The 12,751-nt window shown below is 45.6% G+C and overlaps 1 pseudogene; it reads left to right on the plus strand.

Annotated features, from left to right (window-relative positions):
• The first annotated feature begins 2,830 nt into the window (after positions 1 to 2,830).
• On the plus strand, positions 2,831 to 2,948 carry LOC126254134 (5S ribosomal RNA; annotated as a pseudogene).
• Positions 2,949 to 12,751: the final 9,803 nt, after the last annotated feature.

The raw sequence follows: 12,751 nt of genomic DNA on the forward strand, positions 1-12,751 counted from the left end.
CATTTAGATTTTGACTGTTTCTAACGTTTTGATATAATTGCCACTTTGTTCTACAAGATATTCTTATCCCTCTAGTCAGCCACCCAGGCTGCCTGTTTGTGCTAGTACCCTGTTTTAAAAGTTGTAACGGAAAGCAACTTTCAAAGAGCATGAGAAAGGTCTTTAGAAAAGCATTATATTTATCGTTTACTGTCTCAGCGCTATAAACATCTTGCCACTCTTGTTCCTTTATAAGGTTTACAAAGGTCTCTACAGCAACCGGATCAGCTTTCCTGAACAGCTGATGACTATATTTAACACGAGTTGCAGCATAAAAATCTTTTAAAGTTAAAATTTGCGCATCATGATCTGAAAGGCCATTCACCTTTTTTCTAACAGAATGCCCTTCTAGTAATGAGGAATGAACAAAAATGTTGTCTATGGTTGTTCTACTGTTCCCTTGCACTCTCGTTGGAAAGAATACGGTTTGCATAAGATTATATGAATTAAAGAGGTCTACCAGCATCCTCTTCCTTGCACAATCACTTATACAATTAATATTGAAGTCACCACATATAACTAACTTTTTGTATTTCCTATAAAGTGAACCAAGAACCTCCTCTAGCTTTAGCAAAAATGCTGTGAAATCGGAGTCTGGGGATCTATAAATAACAACAGTTACAAGTTTAACTCCACTAAATTTAACCACACCTGCACAACATTCAAACACCTTTTCAGTGCAGTACTTTGAAACATCAATTGACTCAAATGCGATGCCGTTTTTCACATACATGGCTACTCCCCCACACCGCAAAGAGCTCCTCGAAAAGCAGCCAGCCAACCTGTATCCTGGTAAAGGAAGCCTCTGAATTATCTCCTTATTTAAGAAGTGTTCAGATATACCAATAATTTCAGAGTCAACATCTATAAGCAGTTCACTAACTTTATCCCTAATACCTTGTATATTTTGATGAAATATACTAATTCCCTCATTACTCGGATACCTAAGCTTTGTCAAAAGTGATTCCCTTGTTAGAGAGACTTCCCTTAAGCAGGAATACCTATCAGCTGACTTCAATCTAAAAAAGGTGCAGCTCTAACACACACTACTGCAGGAATTTTCCCATGAGTGATCCCACCAACCCCACCTATGCTGTCACCTATAAGCTTTGCCAACCTCCCCTTCCCATACCTGTTGAGGTGCAGGCCGTGTCTAGTGAAACCCGTCCTGCTGATAGACTCCACCGACACCACTGAAATGTGACCCATGCTTTCTGTCATCAGCGCACCCCCAAGTCTCATGTTATTGCGCCTGACGGCTGTATTAAGATGAGGCCGATCGTGACGCTGAAACAGTTCCACGAAATGCACATTCGTGTTGCCAGTCTGAGTGGCTATCTTTTCCAGGTCACCATCTATGTTATACTCCCCATCCCTACCAATACTATTACCAGCCCCACCCACAATCACTACCTGATCCTCTTTAGTAAAATCCCTACATAACCCCCCTATGTTAACAGTCACCTGAGCCAACCCTGCATTAGGCTTCACAATGCTGGTGACCTGGTACTCACTTCCCAGCACTTCCTGCAACTGCTGGCCTACACCTCTGCCATGTGAACTACCTAACAGCAGAACCTTCTTCTTCCTCTTCGACTTTGCAACTGTTCTAGGCACAGTAACTACTGAGGTCTGCTGCATACTTCCTACATCTACAGCTACTAGAGATTCCTCTCCACTAGACTCTGACAGTTGGTCATATCTATTGTAAACACCAATAGTAAAACTATCTGAAAATCTTCTTCTCCTAGCAGATCTCTTGCCAACAGCCAGCTCCCATTCCCCAACCCCCTTCTCCCTCCTCATCCTATCTAGCTCCTCCTGTGCGTTTTTCAACTGCACCTGAAGGGCACAGATCTTACGCTCCTGCTCCTCTATCAGTTTACTCTTGCTACATAACCTGCAGTTCCAGGAGAGGATCTCACCAGAATGCCCACTGGCTTCCCCACTGCATTCCCCCCAGTGAAAATACTTCGAACAAGTGTCACACCGCAATCCACTACTCACGAACCTACGGCAAAGCCCACACTTCTCACTCATGGTAAAATTTTACTTTTTCTAAGTTCCGCTACTACAATAAGAAGATGCTAAAAACCTGACTACAATAATCACAAACTTACTCTACAGGGGAAGTAACTACTATTATTAACAGTATTAATAAACAACAAATGTGAATATAACAAAAGACTAATACAGAAAGAGAATCAAACGTCTAATCACACAGTAACGAGCTGTACTTAAAGAAATCCGCTAAATTTCGATTACGCGATAGATCACACAAGTCTGAAGGTTGTAAATTCAACAAAATACTTAGGGATTACAATTACAAATAATCTAAATTGGAACGATCACATAGATAATGTTGTGGGTAGAGCAAACCAAAGACTGCGAGTCACTGGCAGAACACTTAGAAGGTGCAACAGGTCTACTAAAGAGATTGCTTACACCACGTTTGTCCGCCCTATTCTGGAGTTTGCTGTGCGGTGTGGGTTCCGCATCAGGTGGGAGTGACGGATGAAATCGAAAAAGTTTAAAGAAGGGCAGATCGTTTTGTATTATCGCGAAGTAGGGGAGATATTGCCATAGACGTGATACATAAGCTGGAGTGGCAGTCATTAAAACTAATGCGTTTCTCGTTGCAACGGGATCTTATGAAATTTCAGTCACCAGTTTTCTCCTCTGATTGCCAAAACATTCTGTTGCCACCCACCTACATAGGGAGAAATGATCATAACGATCAAATAAGAGAAATCATGGCTCGCATAGAAAAATTTAAGCGCTTGTTTTTCCCGGCAACGGCCTTGCCGCAGTGGATACACCGGTTCCCGTCAGATCACCGAAGATAAGCGCCGTCGGGCGTGGCTGGAATTTGTATGGGTGACCATCCGGGCCGCCATGTGCTGTTGCCAGTTTTCGGGGTGCACTCAGCCTCGTGATGCCAATTGAGGAGCTACTCGACCGAATAGTAGCGGCTCCGGTCAAAGAAAACCATCATAACGACCGTGTGATTGGTGTGCTGACCACACGCCCCTCCTATCCGCTTCCTCAGCTAAGGATGATACGGCGGTCGGATGGTCCCGGTGGACCACTTGTGGCCTGAAGACGGAGTGCTTTTGTTTTTCCCGCACTCCGTTCGAGAGTGCAACGGTAAAGAGACAGCTTGAAGGTGGTTATTTGACCCCTCTGCCAGACACTTTATTGTGAATAGCAGAGTAATCACGTAGATCTAGATGCAGATGAGTAGATGAGTTACTGAGAGGTTTCTGTTGTTCATCATTGTGCCAGGAGGCCTGGGGGACTACGGCCATTCACTATTGTAAGAAAGTGAAAAACCTACAGCCGTCCTTAAGATGTCATTTATTGTGTAGCTACCAGTTCCGGCGCTTCAATGCACCATGTTCAGGCCTTAGTTGATGCTGAACGTGTTATCACGATCAATCTATACGATGCATTAGTGGCCAACATAAACGGTTTACGCAGACTACCTATAACTGTGATGTCTCTTCAGCCATCAACTGCCAACTGTTGACGACTGATTTGACGGCTGATGGTTGGAGAGACATCCACAAATAACGGGCAAAAATGTCTACCTTATTTATAAATTGAATGGATTTAAAAAATAATTATAATAGCGAAATAAAAAGTGAAAATTAAAAAATACCTGCCACTAAAATAAAATTTAAGTCCAGTGTGTCGCTATGCAGGCTTCTTCATCGTGGCTTCATACACTGAATGAAACGGATACAGTATGTATTTTCTGTCACGTTAAACACACCAAACTAAACGTTCTCTCTGGAAGTAATGCCCCATTGGGAAGCAGTGTATTCTTGAAACCAAAAATATTTTCTATAAACACCTCTCCTAGGAAATTATTAACTTGTTCTATACTACGATAAGAAACAAGTTTCTTTTAAAATCTGAATCCTTTTGGAAGTTAGGTATCTTCTTTGAACGACAAAATTAACAAAACAAAAGTCTGTTCGGCATTTAATTAAGTGAGAAAAAGTTAAGTTTTTCTTTATAAGTTAAAGTCTTTGAGGACATCTGATGTCTTGTTAGAGCGAGAAAAAATTCTGAAACTCAACATTTGAGCCGTGTTCGTACAAGTAAAGATGAGCGCTGTCACCTAAACGTCTGATCTCTTCGCCAAGACTGATAGAATCAGTTCAAGGAAATTTCTGTGTCTGCGGTAGCAGATACGAAACGCGAACGATATTCCTCAGTCTGTTTTTAATGGGTAAAAACAATAAAAAAGAACATTGCTGATGTCGACAAAGTAATCGAAACAAGACACGATTTTAGGAAGATAGCAAGTATGAATCCTGCTTCGAATCTTACAACAGAAGAATAACAATATAAAATGTTTTTCTTACAAGTCTCTCGCTCGAGAAAATCCACCAAAGAAGAGACGGAAACAAATCCACTAGAGAGTGGTCGGCACAGAATTACCAGAAAACTGTCCAGGGGGGCCAGATCACCGTTAAACGACATTCTTACGTCACAGTCCGAAACTACCACTTCTGACAATCCACAGCTACCAGCAGATGAGGCACGTGGATGTTGCGGCTGGGATGGCCGATCCCTACAAGTCCGGACGGCGTGCTCAACTGCCTACTAGCCTTTTCTTGTGGTATGTGGAAATACGGCGTCACCGATGGATCACGATCTTACTGTCTTGGAGTAAGGTAAAAATGTTCTATCCTACAATGATGTCATACAAAGGACATCATTGGTGCGCACGTTGAAGGTGTGGCGGTCGGACTTGAAGACCCATACCACCCTCCGACGGTGGAAGTACAAGGTGGGAGGCAACAGGTAACACAACGACATTATGTATGGATATCGGTGGTCATATTACGGTCGACACATATCCAGTGGCTGTATCAAAACTGACATGTCATTAGTGGCCATAACAGGGGTATCGTTAACCATGGTCTGAATCTGATTCCTCGAGGATGGTGAGAGGGACAGGGTGGTGGTGCCGATGTCGGGGAATCGTGGTGGCAATGTTTTGTAAGCCAGTGACCGTGTCGTGCAGGGAGGACACCCTCATTTTTGTAGAGGCGCCTAACATTCTCTCGAATGGATGTCTTCAGAGTGACCATGTTTGTCACTCAGTGGAGCCATAGGTGAGGGAACAGTGGACAACCATCCAGTACAGTCGGAGCTAGGTTTCTAGGTTCAGTTCCCTCTGTTGAACATTGGGTACAACGCTTTTATCAGCTTCTGTCCTCTTTGGGTGACGTATTCTGTAAGTCTATGGAAGAGCAGTTTTTTATCCATCCGGACACCTATACATTTGGTATTAGGGCAGGGCTTCACAACATACGTGCTCGCGGAGCAAGCTGTGAGCAGCAAGGAGCGAGCACGGAGCAGCGCGAGCACGCTACCCCCCACTACCAGACCAGAGCGGAGAGTGGGGAGAGTCACGTGGGGCACACAACAGCTGCCGCCAGTTAATGTAAATCCGCGGCCACCTGCAGGGATATCACTCACGAATTATTACTGCAACAAATGAGACAAATAAAGGAGAATGTACACGTGCCACATAATTTTATTAGCTTAGTGTATACCTCTGCATTCGTATTAATTTGTGAACTTTTACACAATAAAAGGTGTCAAAAATGGCTCTGAGCACTATGGGACTCAACTGCTGAGGTCATAAGTCCCCTAGAACTTAGAACTACTTAAACCTAACTAACCTAAGGACAACACACACATCCATGCCCGAGGCAGGATTCGAACCTGCGACCGTAGCGGTCGCGCGGTTCCAGACTGTAGCGCCAGAACCGCTCGGCCACCAGCGGCCGGCTAAAAGGTGTCATTGAAGTGTGGGATTCTCGGTTATCTTGTACTTTTTGCCCTTTACAATTGCGTCTGCGTTCGGAGTAATTGTTATTGTGCATTGTAGGCGCGGCGTGCAGTTTAAATTTCGATCAGGCAATGCGTTTCTCAGGCGCGTCTTGTTACATTTCATTGCAGAGAACAGTTGTTCACAAACATACGTGAAACCGAACATTGATATTATTGTAGCCGCCAGTTTGTGCAAATGAGGAAATCTATCCTGAGGGAAGTGTCTGTAGAATTCCAAATTTTTTTCTTGTTCTGAAATTTGTCTCTGTATTCTCTGTCACACTTCAGGTCAATAATTTCTAGTTCCAGCTCAGGACGAATCTCTTCAATATTCGCTGAATATGGAGAGGAGAACAGATCAAAATCACTGTCTAGTGCTGTCGGATCTCGAAAGCGTTGATCAAATTCTTCCTTAAAGGCAACTAAACTATTTTAATAACGTTCACAGTCTTTGTGAACATCTTGCATGGATGATAATTTAGGAAAATGAGCTAGATTTCCTGTTTCCAGCTGACTCACCCAAAGTGTCAATTTCCTTTTAAAAGCTTGTATTCGATCTATGAAATGAGTAATTAGCAGATCTTTACCTTGTAGTAAAATGTTCAAAGCATTCAGATGGCTAGTTAAATCTGCTAAGAACGCGAGATCACATTCAAACGTGCGCGCGCATTTCCCCTCCCTCCCCTCCCTCCCTACTCCGCGACCTTGCACCTGCTCGCGAGCACGTGCCTGAGCAGACGCGAGTACTCGCTCTCAAAACTGGCCAGTTGTTAAGCCCTGTATTAGGGGACCATGGGACCCAGACGCCTGCAATAGTGATATTGCGGTGGAAGACTGGACACCGTTTAGTGAAGTAGACTGCCGTAGTTTTGGCGGCATTTAGGGCAATCTTGTTTGAACGTCGCCAGGTCACTGTGGCGCCCACCTGCTTCTGGAGAAAAGCAGTGAGCTGGTCCGTGTTGCGGCCGGTCGTATAGAGCGCATTACGTCGGCGCATTGCGCCAGGTGGCCGTGTAGGGTGACTGGCATATCATTAACATAAATGTTAAAGAGGATGGGAGACAACACAGAGCTTAGAGGGGTACCCATCGACATGTGACGTAAGCTCGAGCATTTTCTTTGCTGAATAACCAAGAAGGTTCGGTCATGGAGGAAATTATCCATGGTCTTGACATAGATGTCGAGGATGGTCGTCAGTGTCAGCATTTTGTACATAAGATTGATCTGCCAGATCTTGTCATACGCGATTTGCAGGTCCAGCAAAACCGCTGGCGTCGACATGGTGGAGTTAAAGCCCTTGCTGACATGTTCTGTGATCCTAAGAACTTGGAGTTCGGCTGACAGGTGTGAAGCGAGTCCAAACGGTTCTGGACAGATTGTCCCAGCCACTGCCAGAGGCTGGGAAATGCAGTGGACGATCAAAGGTTCTAGAACCTTTGCCATGGTATTCAGAAGGCTAATGGTCTTGTTGTTAGTAGGGACTGTAGGATCCTTTGAGGGCTTGGGGATGGCAGTCAGTTTGGCCTGCTTCCACTGTGGGGGGAAAAAGGTCGTTTGTGAGACAGCGGTTCAGGATGCTGGTAAATAAGACAAGTGGCTTGCATGGGAGCCAGTGGAGGTGTTCGTTTAAGATGCCATCCAAACCTGAAGCCGACTGCCCACATTTCCACCAGAGGATCCGTTGGATTTCCGCTGGAGATGTAAGCTGAGGGGCAGTCAGAGGTTGAAAAGTGGCAACTACTACTACTACTACGTGATCAGGCCCAGTGGACTGCACGCATCTACAAGTTTCCTCCTCTACTGTATTCTGTCCATTGCTGCTATCCGCCATTCGTCCACATCTGTTGACACTTGGTTTAAATCTTCATGGAGTCCATCCCTCCAACGCTTCTTGGGTCTCCCTGGCGGTCTCTTTCCTGTAGGTGTGAAATCCAGGAGCTTCCGAGTCCATCTGTGATCCTCCATCTGGGCCACATGGCCGGCCCACTGCATTCGTTTGACTTGGACAGTTCCTGCTATTTTGGGCTGCTGGTATAGTTCCTCAAGCTCTTGGTTGTATCTGATCCTCCATTCCCCTTATCTGCATCCAGAACCGGACCGAAGTTCTTCTGAAGCACTTTTCTATCCAAAACAAGGAGTTTATGGAAGTCCTGTTTCCGGATACTCCATGTCTCACAGCCATATAGAACAACAGGCTGGATCAGGGTTTTGTACAGTCGAATCTTGAACTGTCTGGAGAGAGATTTGGACCGAAGCAGTTGTGCTAGGCTGTGGTAAGATCGGTTTCCTGCTTGTATTCTGGCATTGATCTTTGCTTCACATGACGAGTTCTCAGTGAAAAGTGCCCCTAGGTATTTGAATTCTTGCACTCTCTTGTAGGAATGGTCCCCAACCTGCAGTGATTGTAGATGATCAGCAGTCTGACAATGACCACGCGTCATAACGAGGTACTCTGTCTTGGCTTCGTTTATGTTTAGCCCTAATTTGCTGGCAGCCTCCTTTAGTGCTTTGCTCATTTGCTCCAACTCCTCTTCCGACCTAGAGAGTAAACAGATGTCGTCTTCATAGGCTAAGTATGCCAGTCTCTTTCCTTCGATTTCAATCCCTTCGTTCTCTTGGGAGGTCTCACGTACGATCTTCTCGAGGGCAAAGTTGAACAGGATAGGGGACAACCCATCTACTTGCCTGAGTCCTGTCACAATTTCAAACTCCTCAGTTACGCGATTTCCCATCTTCACCTTTGCACGTGTTTCGTTCAGACAGATCTTTATCAGATTGATGAGTTTCTCTGCTATGCCAAACTCCCTTAAACAGTTGAGCAGGCTCTTGCGATGTATGCAGTCATAGGCCTTCTTAAAATCAACGAATAAAATATGCAAATGTTTACCATATTCACCCAGTTTCTCAGTGAGCTGCCGGAGACTGAAGATGTGATCTACTGTTGACCATCCTGCCGGAAACCTCCCTGGTACTCCCCAATCACCGATTCTGCCACTGGCTGAATTCTATGTATGAGGCAATTGGACAGGATCTTATAGCAGACGTTGGGCAGGGCGATTCCTCGATAGTTGTCACATTTCAGTTTGTCGCCCTTCTTATGTATTGGACAAATCAGAGCTGTTTTCCATTCTCCTGGTAGTTCTTCTTTGGTCCATATTGCCTGTATCAGTCGGTGTATTTTTTCTGCAAGTTTCTCTCCTCCTGCCAGGATCATTTCAGCCTGTATTCCATCTTTACCTGGACTCTTATTCTGTTTAAAGTATCTGATTCTGGTTTTTATCTCATCCAGGGTACGTGGGGGATAGTCTGCATCGGCTGTAATTGGGTACTGGAAATCAAACTGCAGTTCTGGTTCATCACAATTTAGCAGCTGTCGAAAGTACTCTTTCCATCTCTCAGATATGTCCCTATCGTTCGTCAGGTACTTATCACGGGAATCTTTGACAAAAATCTGCTTGGCCTGGTGTCCTTTGCAGAGGTACTTCACCCTCAGAAACATTTCCCTAGTCTTTAGTCCTCTGAAGTCTGTTTCTGCTTCAGTGATGATATTCCTCATGTATTTCCTCTTTGCTCTTCTCACAATTGCTTGTGTAGTCTTTCGGACCTCCTCAAATTGTGCTTTGGCCTTTGCCAGATTTGTCCCCTTGAGCCATTTGTTCCTGGCTTCCTTTCTCCTTTCCAGGGCATCTGCACATTCCTTTTTAAACCAGATCTTCTTGCCCACTGGGTTTCCCGAGAGTGTTTCCTTTGCTGTATCCCTAACTGAGCTCTGAATGTTTCCCCACATTAGTTCGAGGTCCTGATTCGCGTCCATTTCACTAAGTGCTTCAAAGCGGTTACTAAGTTACAACTGGTATCTGGTCTTCGTTGCCTCATCTTTCAGTTTCTCCACATGGTACCTTTCCACTCTTTTTAACTTAGGCCCCGTTCTTCCTTTACACTGTATGTTTAAACGGCCTCTGACCAGGAAATGATCACTCCCACCTTCGGCTCCCCGCGCTGTCTTAACGTCTAACACCCATCTCTTGGCTCTGAGATCAATGGCAACATGGTCTATTTGATTTACAGTTCTCCCATCTGGTGATACCCAGGTTCCTTTATGTATGTTTTCCCGCTGGAAGTTTGTGCTGGAGATGAACATTGTCATTGCTTAGGTTGTGTAGACTGTGCCTACCTGTTGCGTCTTGGAATATTTGTTCTTTCCCAACCTTGGCATTCATATCACCAAGAAGGATCCTCAGGTGTCCATTTGGTATTGCGTCCTTCACTGCCTCTAGCTGTGCATAGAACTCGTCTTTCATTTCACATTCACTCTCCTCCATGGGAGCATGACAGTTCACAAAAGTGGCAACAACCGTCAGAATATCGCATTCATCCTGGAGTTCAAGCGTAAGGTCCTGGATGAGCAATTGGTTCTGGTCCACAAATGCACTGGCCAGAGTTTCTACCACACGGAGGGCATCATAAGTTAAGCCATGCACTTTGCAGATGGGATGGTTGGTCTTCACTGCAGAGTGCTGTAGGGCTCAGATAACAGCCCATTTGGATTTATGTTGGAGGAGAATAGCGGACATATTGTCCTCCCATTGTCCTGTTTTCCAATCGACAAAGCGGTGGCAGAATTCACGTTGGTGATGACACTTCATGTGATGCTTATCCCAAGGATCACGTAACTTTTCCACCACCTGTGGTAGCAGTTCTTCTCGATTTTGAGTTCGTGCAGTAGGGGAGGCATGTCATCCAGAGGGTCAAAGCCCTTGGGACAGAGGAAGTAGAGGCCTTCATCGCCTTCTGAATTTTTGTGCTTAGGCAATCAACAGCACTAACCAGATAGACAGGCGTTGTCAGGCTGAGGTGTTGCCAAGTCGTGTTGTTCATGATCCTAGAAAATTTGTCCCAATCCATGATGGTCAAGGTAGAACGGATGTCTAAAGACAGAACGACGTTGGTTAGTTGTAGGAGCAAAGGGTCATGGTCAGAGGCCAGTTTGTGGAGTGTTTCCAACGAAAATTGCACCACAATGTTCTTGAATCTTGAAATTGGCCACATCCAGAATGTCCAGCTGCCAGCTGGCAGTCAGAGTGGACTGGTATAGGGGGGGGGGGGGGGGGGGGGAGGCATAGACTGACAGCACCAGACGATCATCCAGGTCAATGAGGTGTCCGCCCTTGGGATTAGCAATGCGAGAATATCAAGCTGGATGCTTGGCATTGAGATCTTCCCCAACAATGAGTTTGTCAAATGATGTCATGGTCCGCTTCAAGAAGTGGGAATTAGGGCTCAAATATGCCACAGCAGAAATAATAGCACCAAGGTGGGTAGAAACAGTGACTGCCATAGCCTCATACCTCATGATTATGGACAAGTGTCTTATGTAGGAACACTGCCATGCCCACACCTCAGCGATGGAGTTGGTCAGTGCGATAGCAAACCATGTTGCAGAGACGAAAACCGTAGGTGGGTTTCAGGTGGGTTTTTGAGACAAGTAAAATGTCCACATGATGGTCATAGAGGAAAGTGTTCAGTTCACTATTGGTACCCTTAATGCCATTGGCATTAAAAATACAGACAACTAGATCCCAACGGGGCTGATGATTGTGTGGTGGGCAATTCACCATTATAACAAAATCTGTGTGAGCCCATCAACAAGGGCGATGACCTTGGTGAGCTTCTCCTCTGACTAATGGATCTTTTGAGCTATTTCACGAATGACATCCCTGATGTGGGGCTGCATGAACAAAGAGATGACCTGGAGGATCTCTCTCATGTTACCCCGGAAAGAAGCATCTGTCTTCACCACTGGAGGAATGTCCCGGGTGGACTGGTGGGCCCTAAGGCAGGCAGGACGATCGTGGTGGCTGGTAGAGAAGGTGCCGCAGTGGAGGGCTGTGGCACTACAACAGGTGGGCGTGAGGAGGATGCGGACAATCTTTCAGTTTGGTGTGCATTGGTATTTATTCACTGAAGACACATGAGCAGGAGGAGACAGCTGCAGCAGCAAATGTGGTCATAGGAGATGGCTCCCCCTCCAAGGAAATGGTTGCAGTCCCACAATGGTGGGGGTGACCGATTTGTCCTTGGTTTCCTTCTTGGAGGGTGGGAAGATTTCATAGCCTCCTGGTATGTAGGGCAACCGTTCCAGGAATCATGATGGTGGGGATCGTGAGAGGCGCCCAAACAGCAGGCACATTTGGGTTTTTCTGAGGCTGGGAGGTTGCAAACCTCTGATACATGCAGGCAGGCACACTTGACACACTGAAATGGCAGTGAGCAGTAATTGCTAGTGTGTCGCAAATGTTGACACCAACAGCAGATGGAGGGGTCATTGCGGCCTTCATATGATTCAGTATGTACCTTGGTGCACAGGAGAAACCTGATTTGGTAAATGCATTCAACATCCTCCCTCCTAATAAGGGACATAACATGGGTGGGCGTAGGGATTATTTTCTGGGTCTCAGGGTCCCTCTTGTATTGATGGACCAAAGGGTCCAGGAACTTGAGACAGAGTAATTCATCCCTGACGTCCATTGCTGTAACTTCGCAGGGAAGGTCTTTGATGAAGATTTTTGTTCTTGTGTCGCCAGAAGCCTGACGAGTGTTGTAGTACATAACACATGACTTCACAAAATTGAGGATTTGTAGATAATGAACCTTTGTGTCAAGCAGGTACTTGACGTGGTCTTTCTGGTAAACTGCCCACAGGTGTTGCAGTTCAGTGTTTAGTTTAATGTAGTTCATGGGATCTTCTCCTTCTTTGGTGGTGGTGGCAGTGGATTTTGAGAAGTGGAGGTTGGAACGGGGCCCATGTCCTGGTCTATGGCACCAACAGGTGCGGCTGCTCCATGTGTGGAGGCATCTG

The sequence above is a fragment of the Schistocerca nitens genome, chromosome 4 (genome assembly GCF_023898315.1).
Source record: "Schistocerca nitens isolate TAMUIC-IGC-003100 chromosome 4, iqSchNite1.1, whole genome shotgun sequence".
Taxonomy (NCBI): Eukaryota; Metazoa; Arthropoda; class Insecta; order Orthoptera; family Acrididae; genus Schistocerca; species Schistocerca nitens.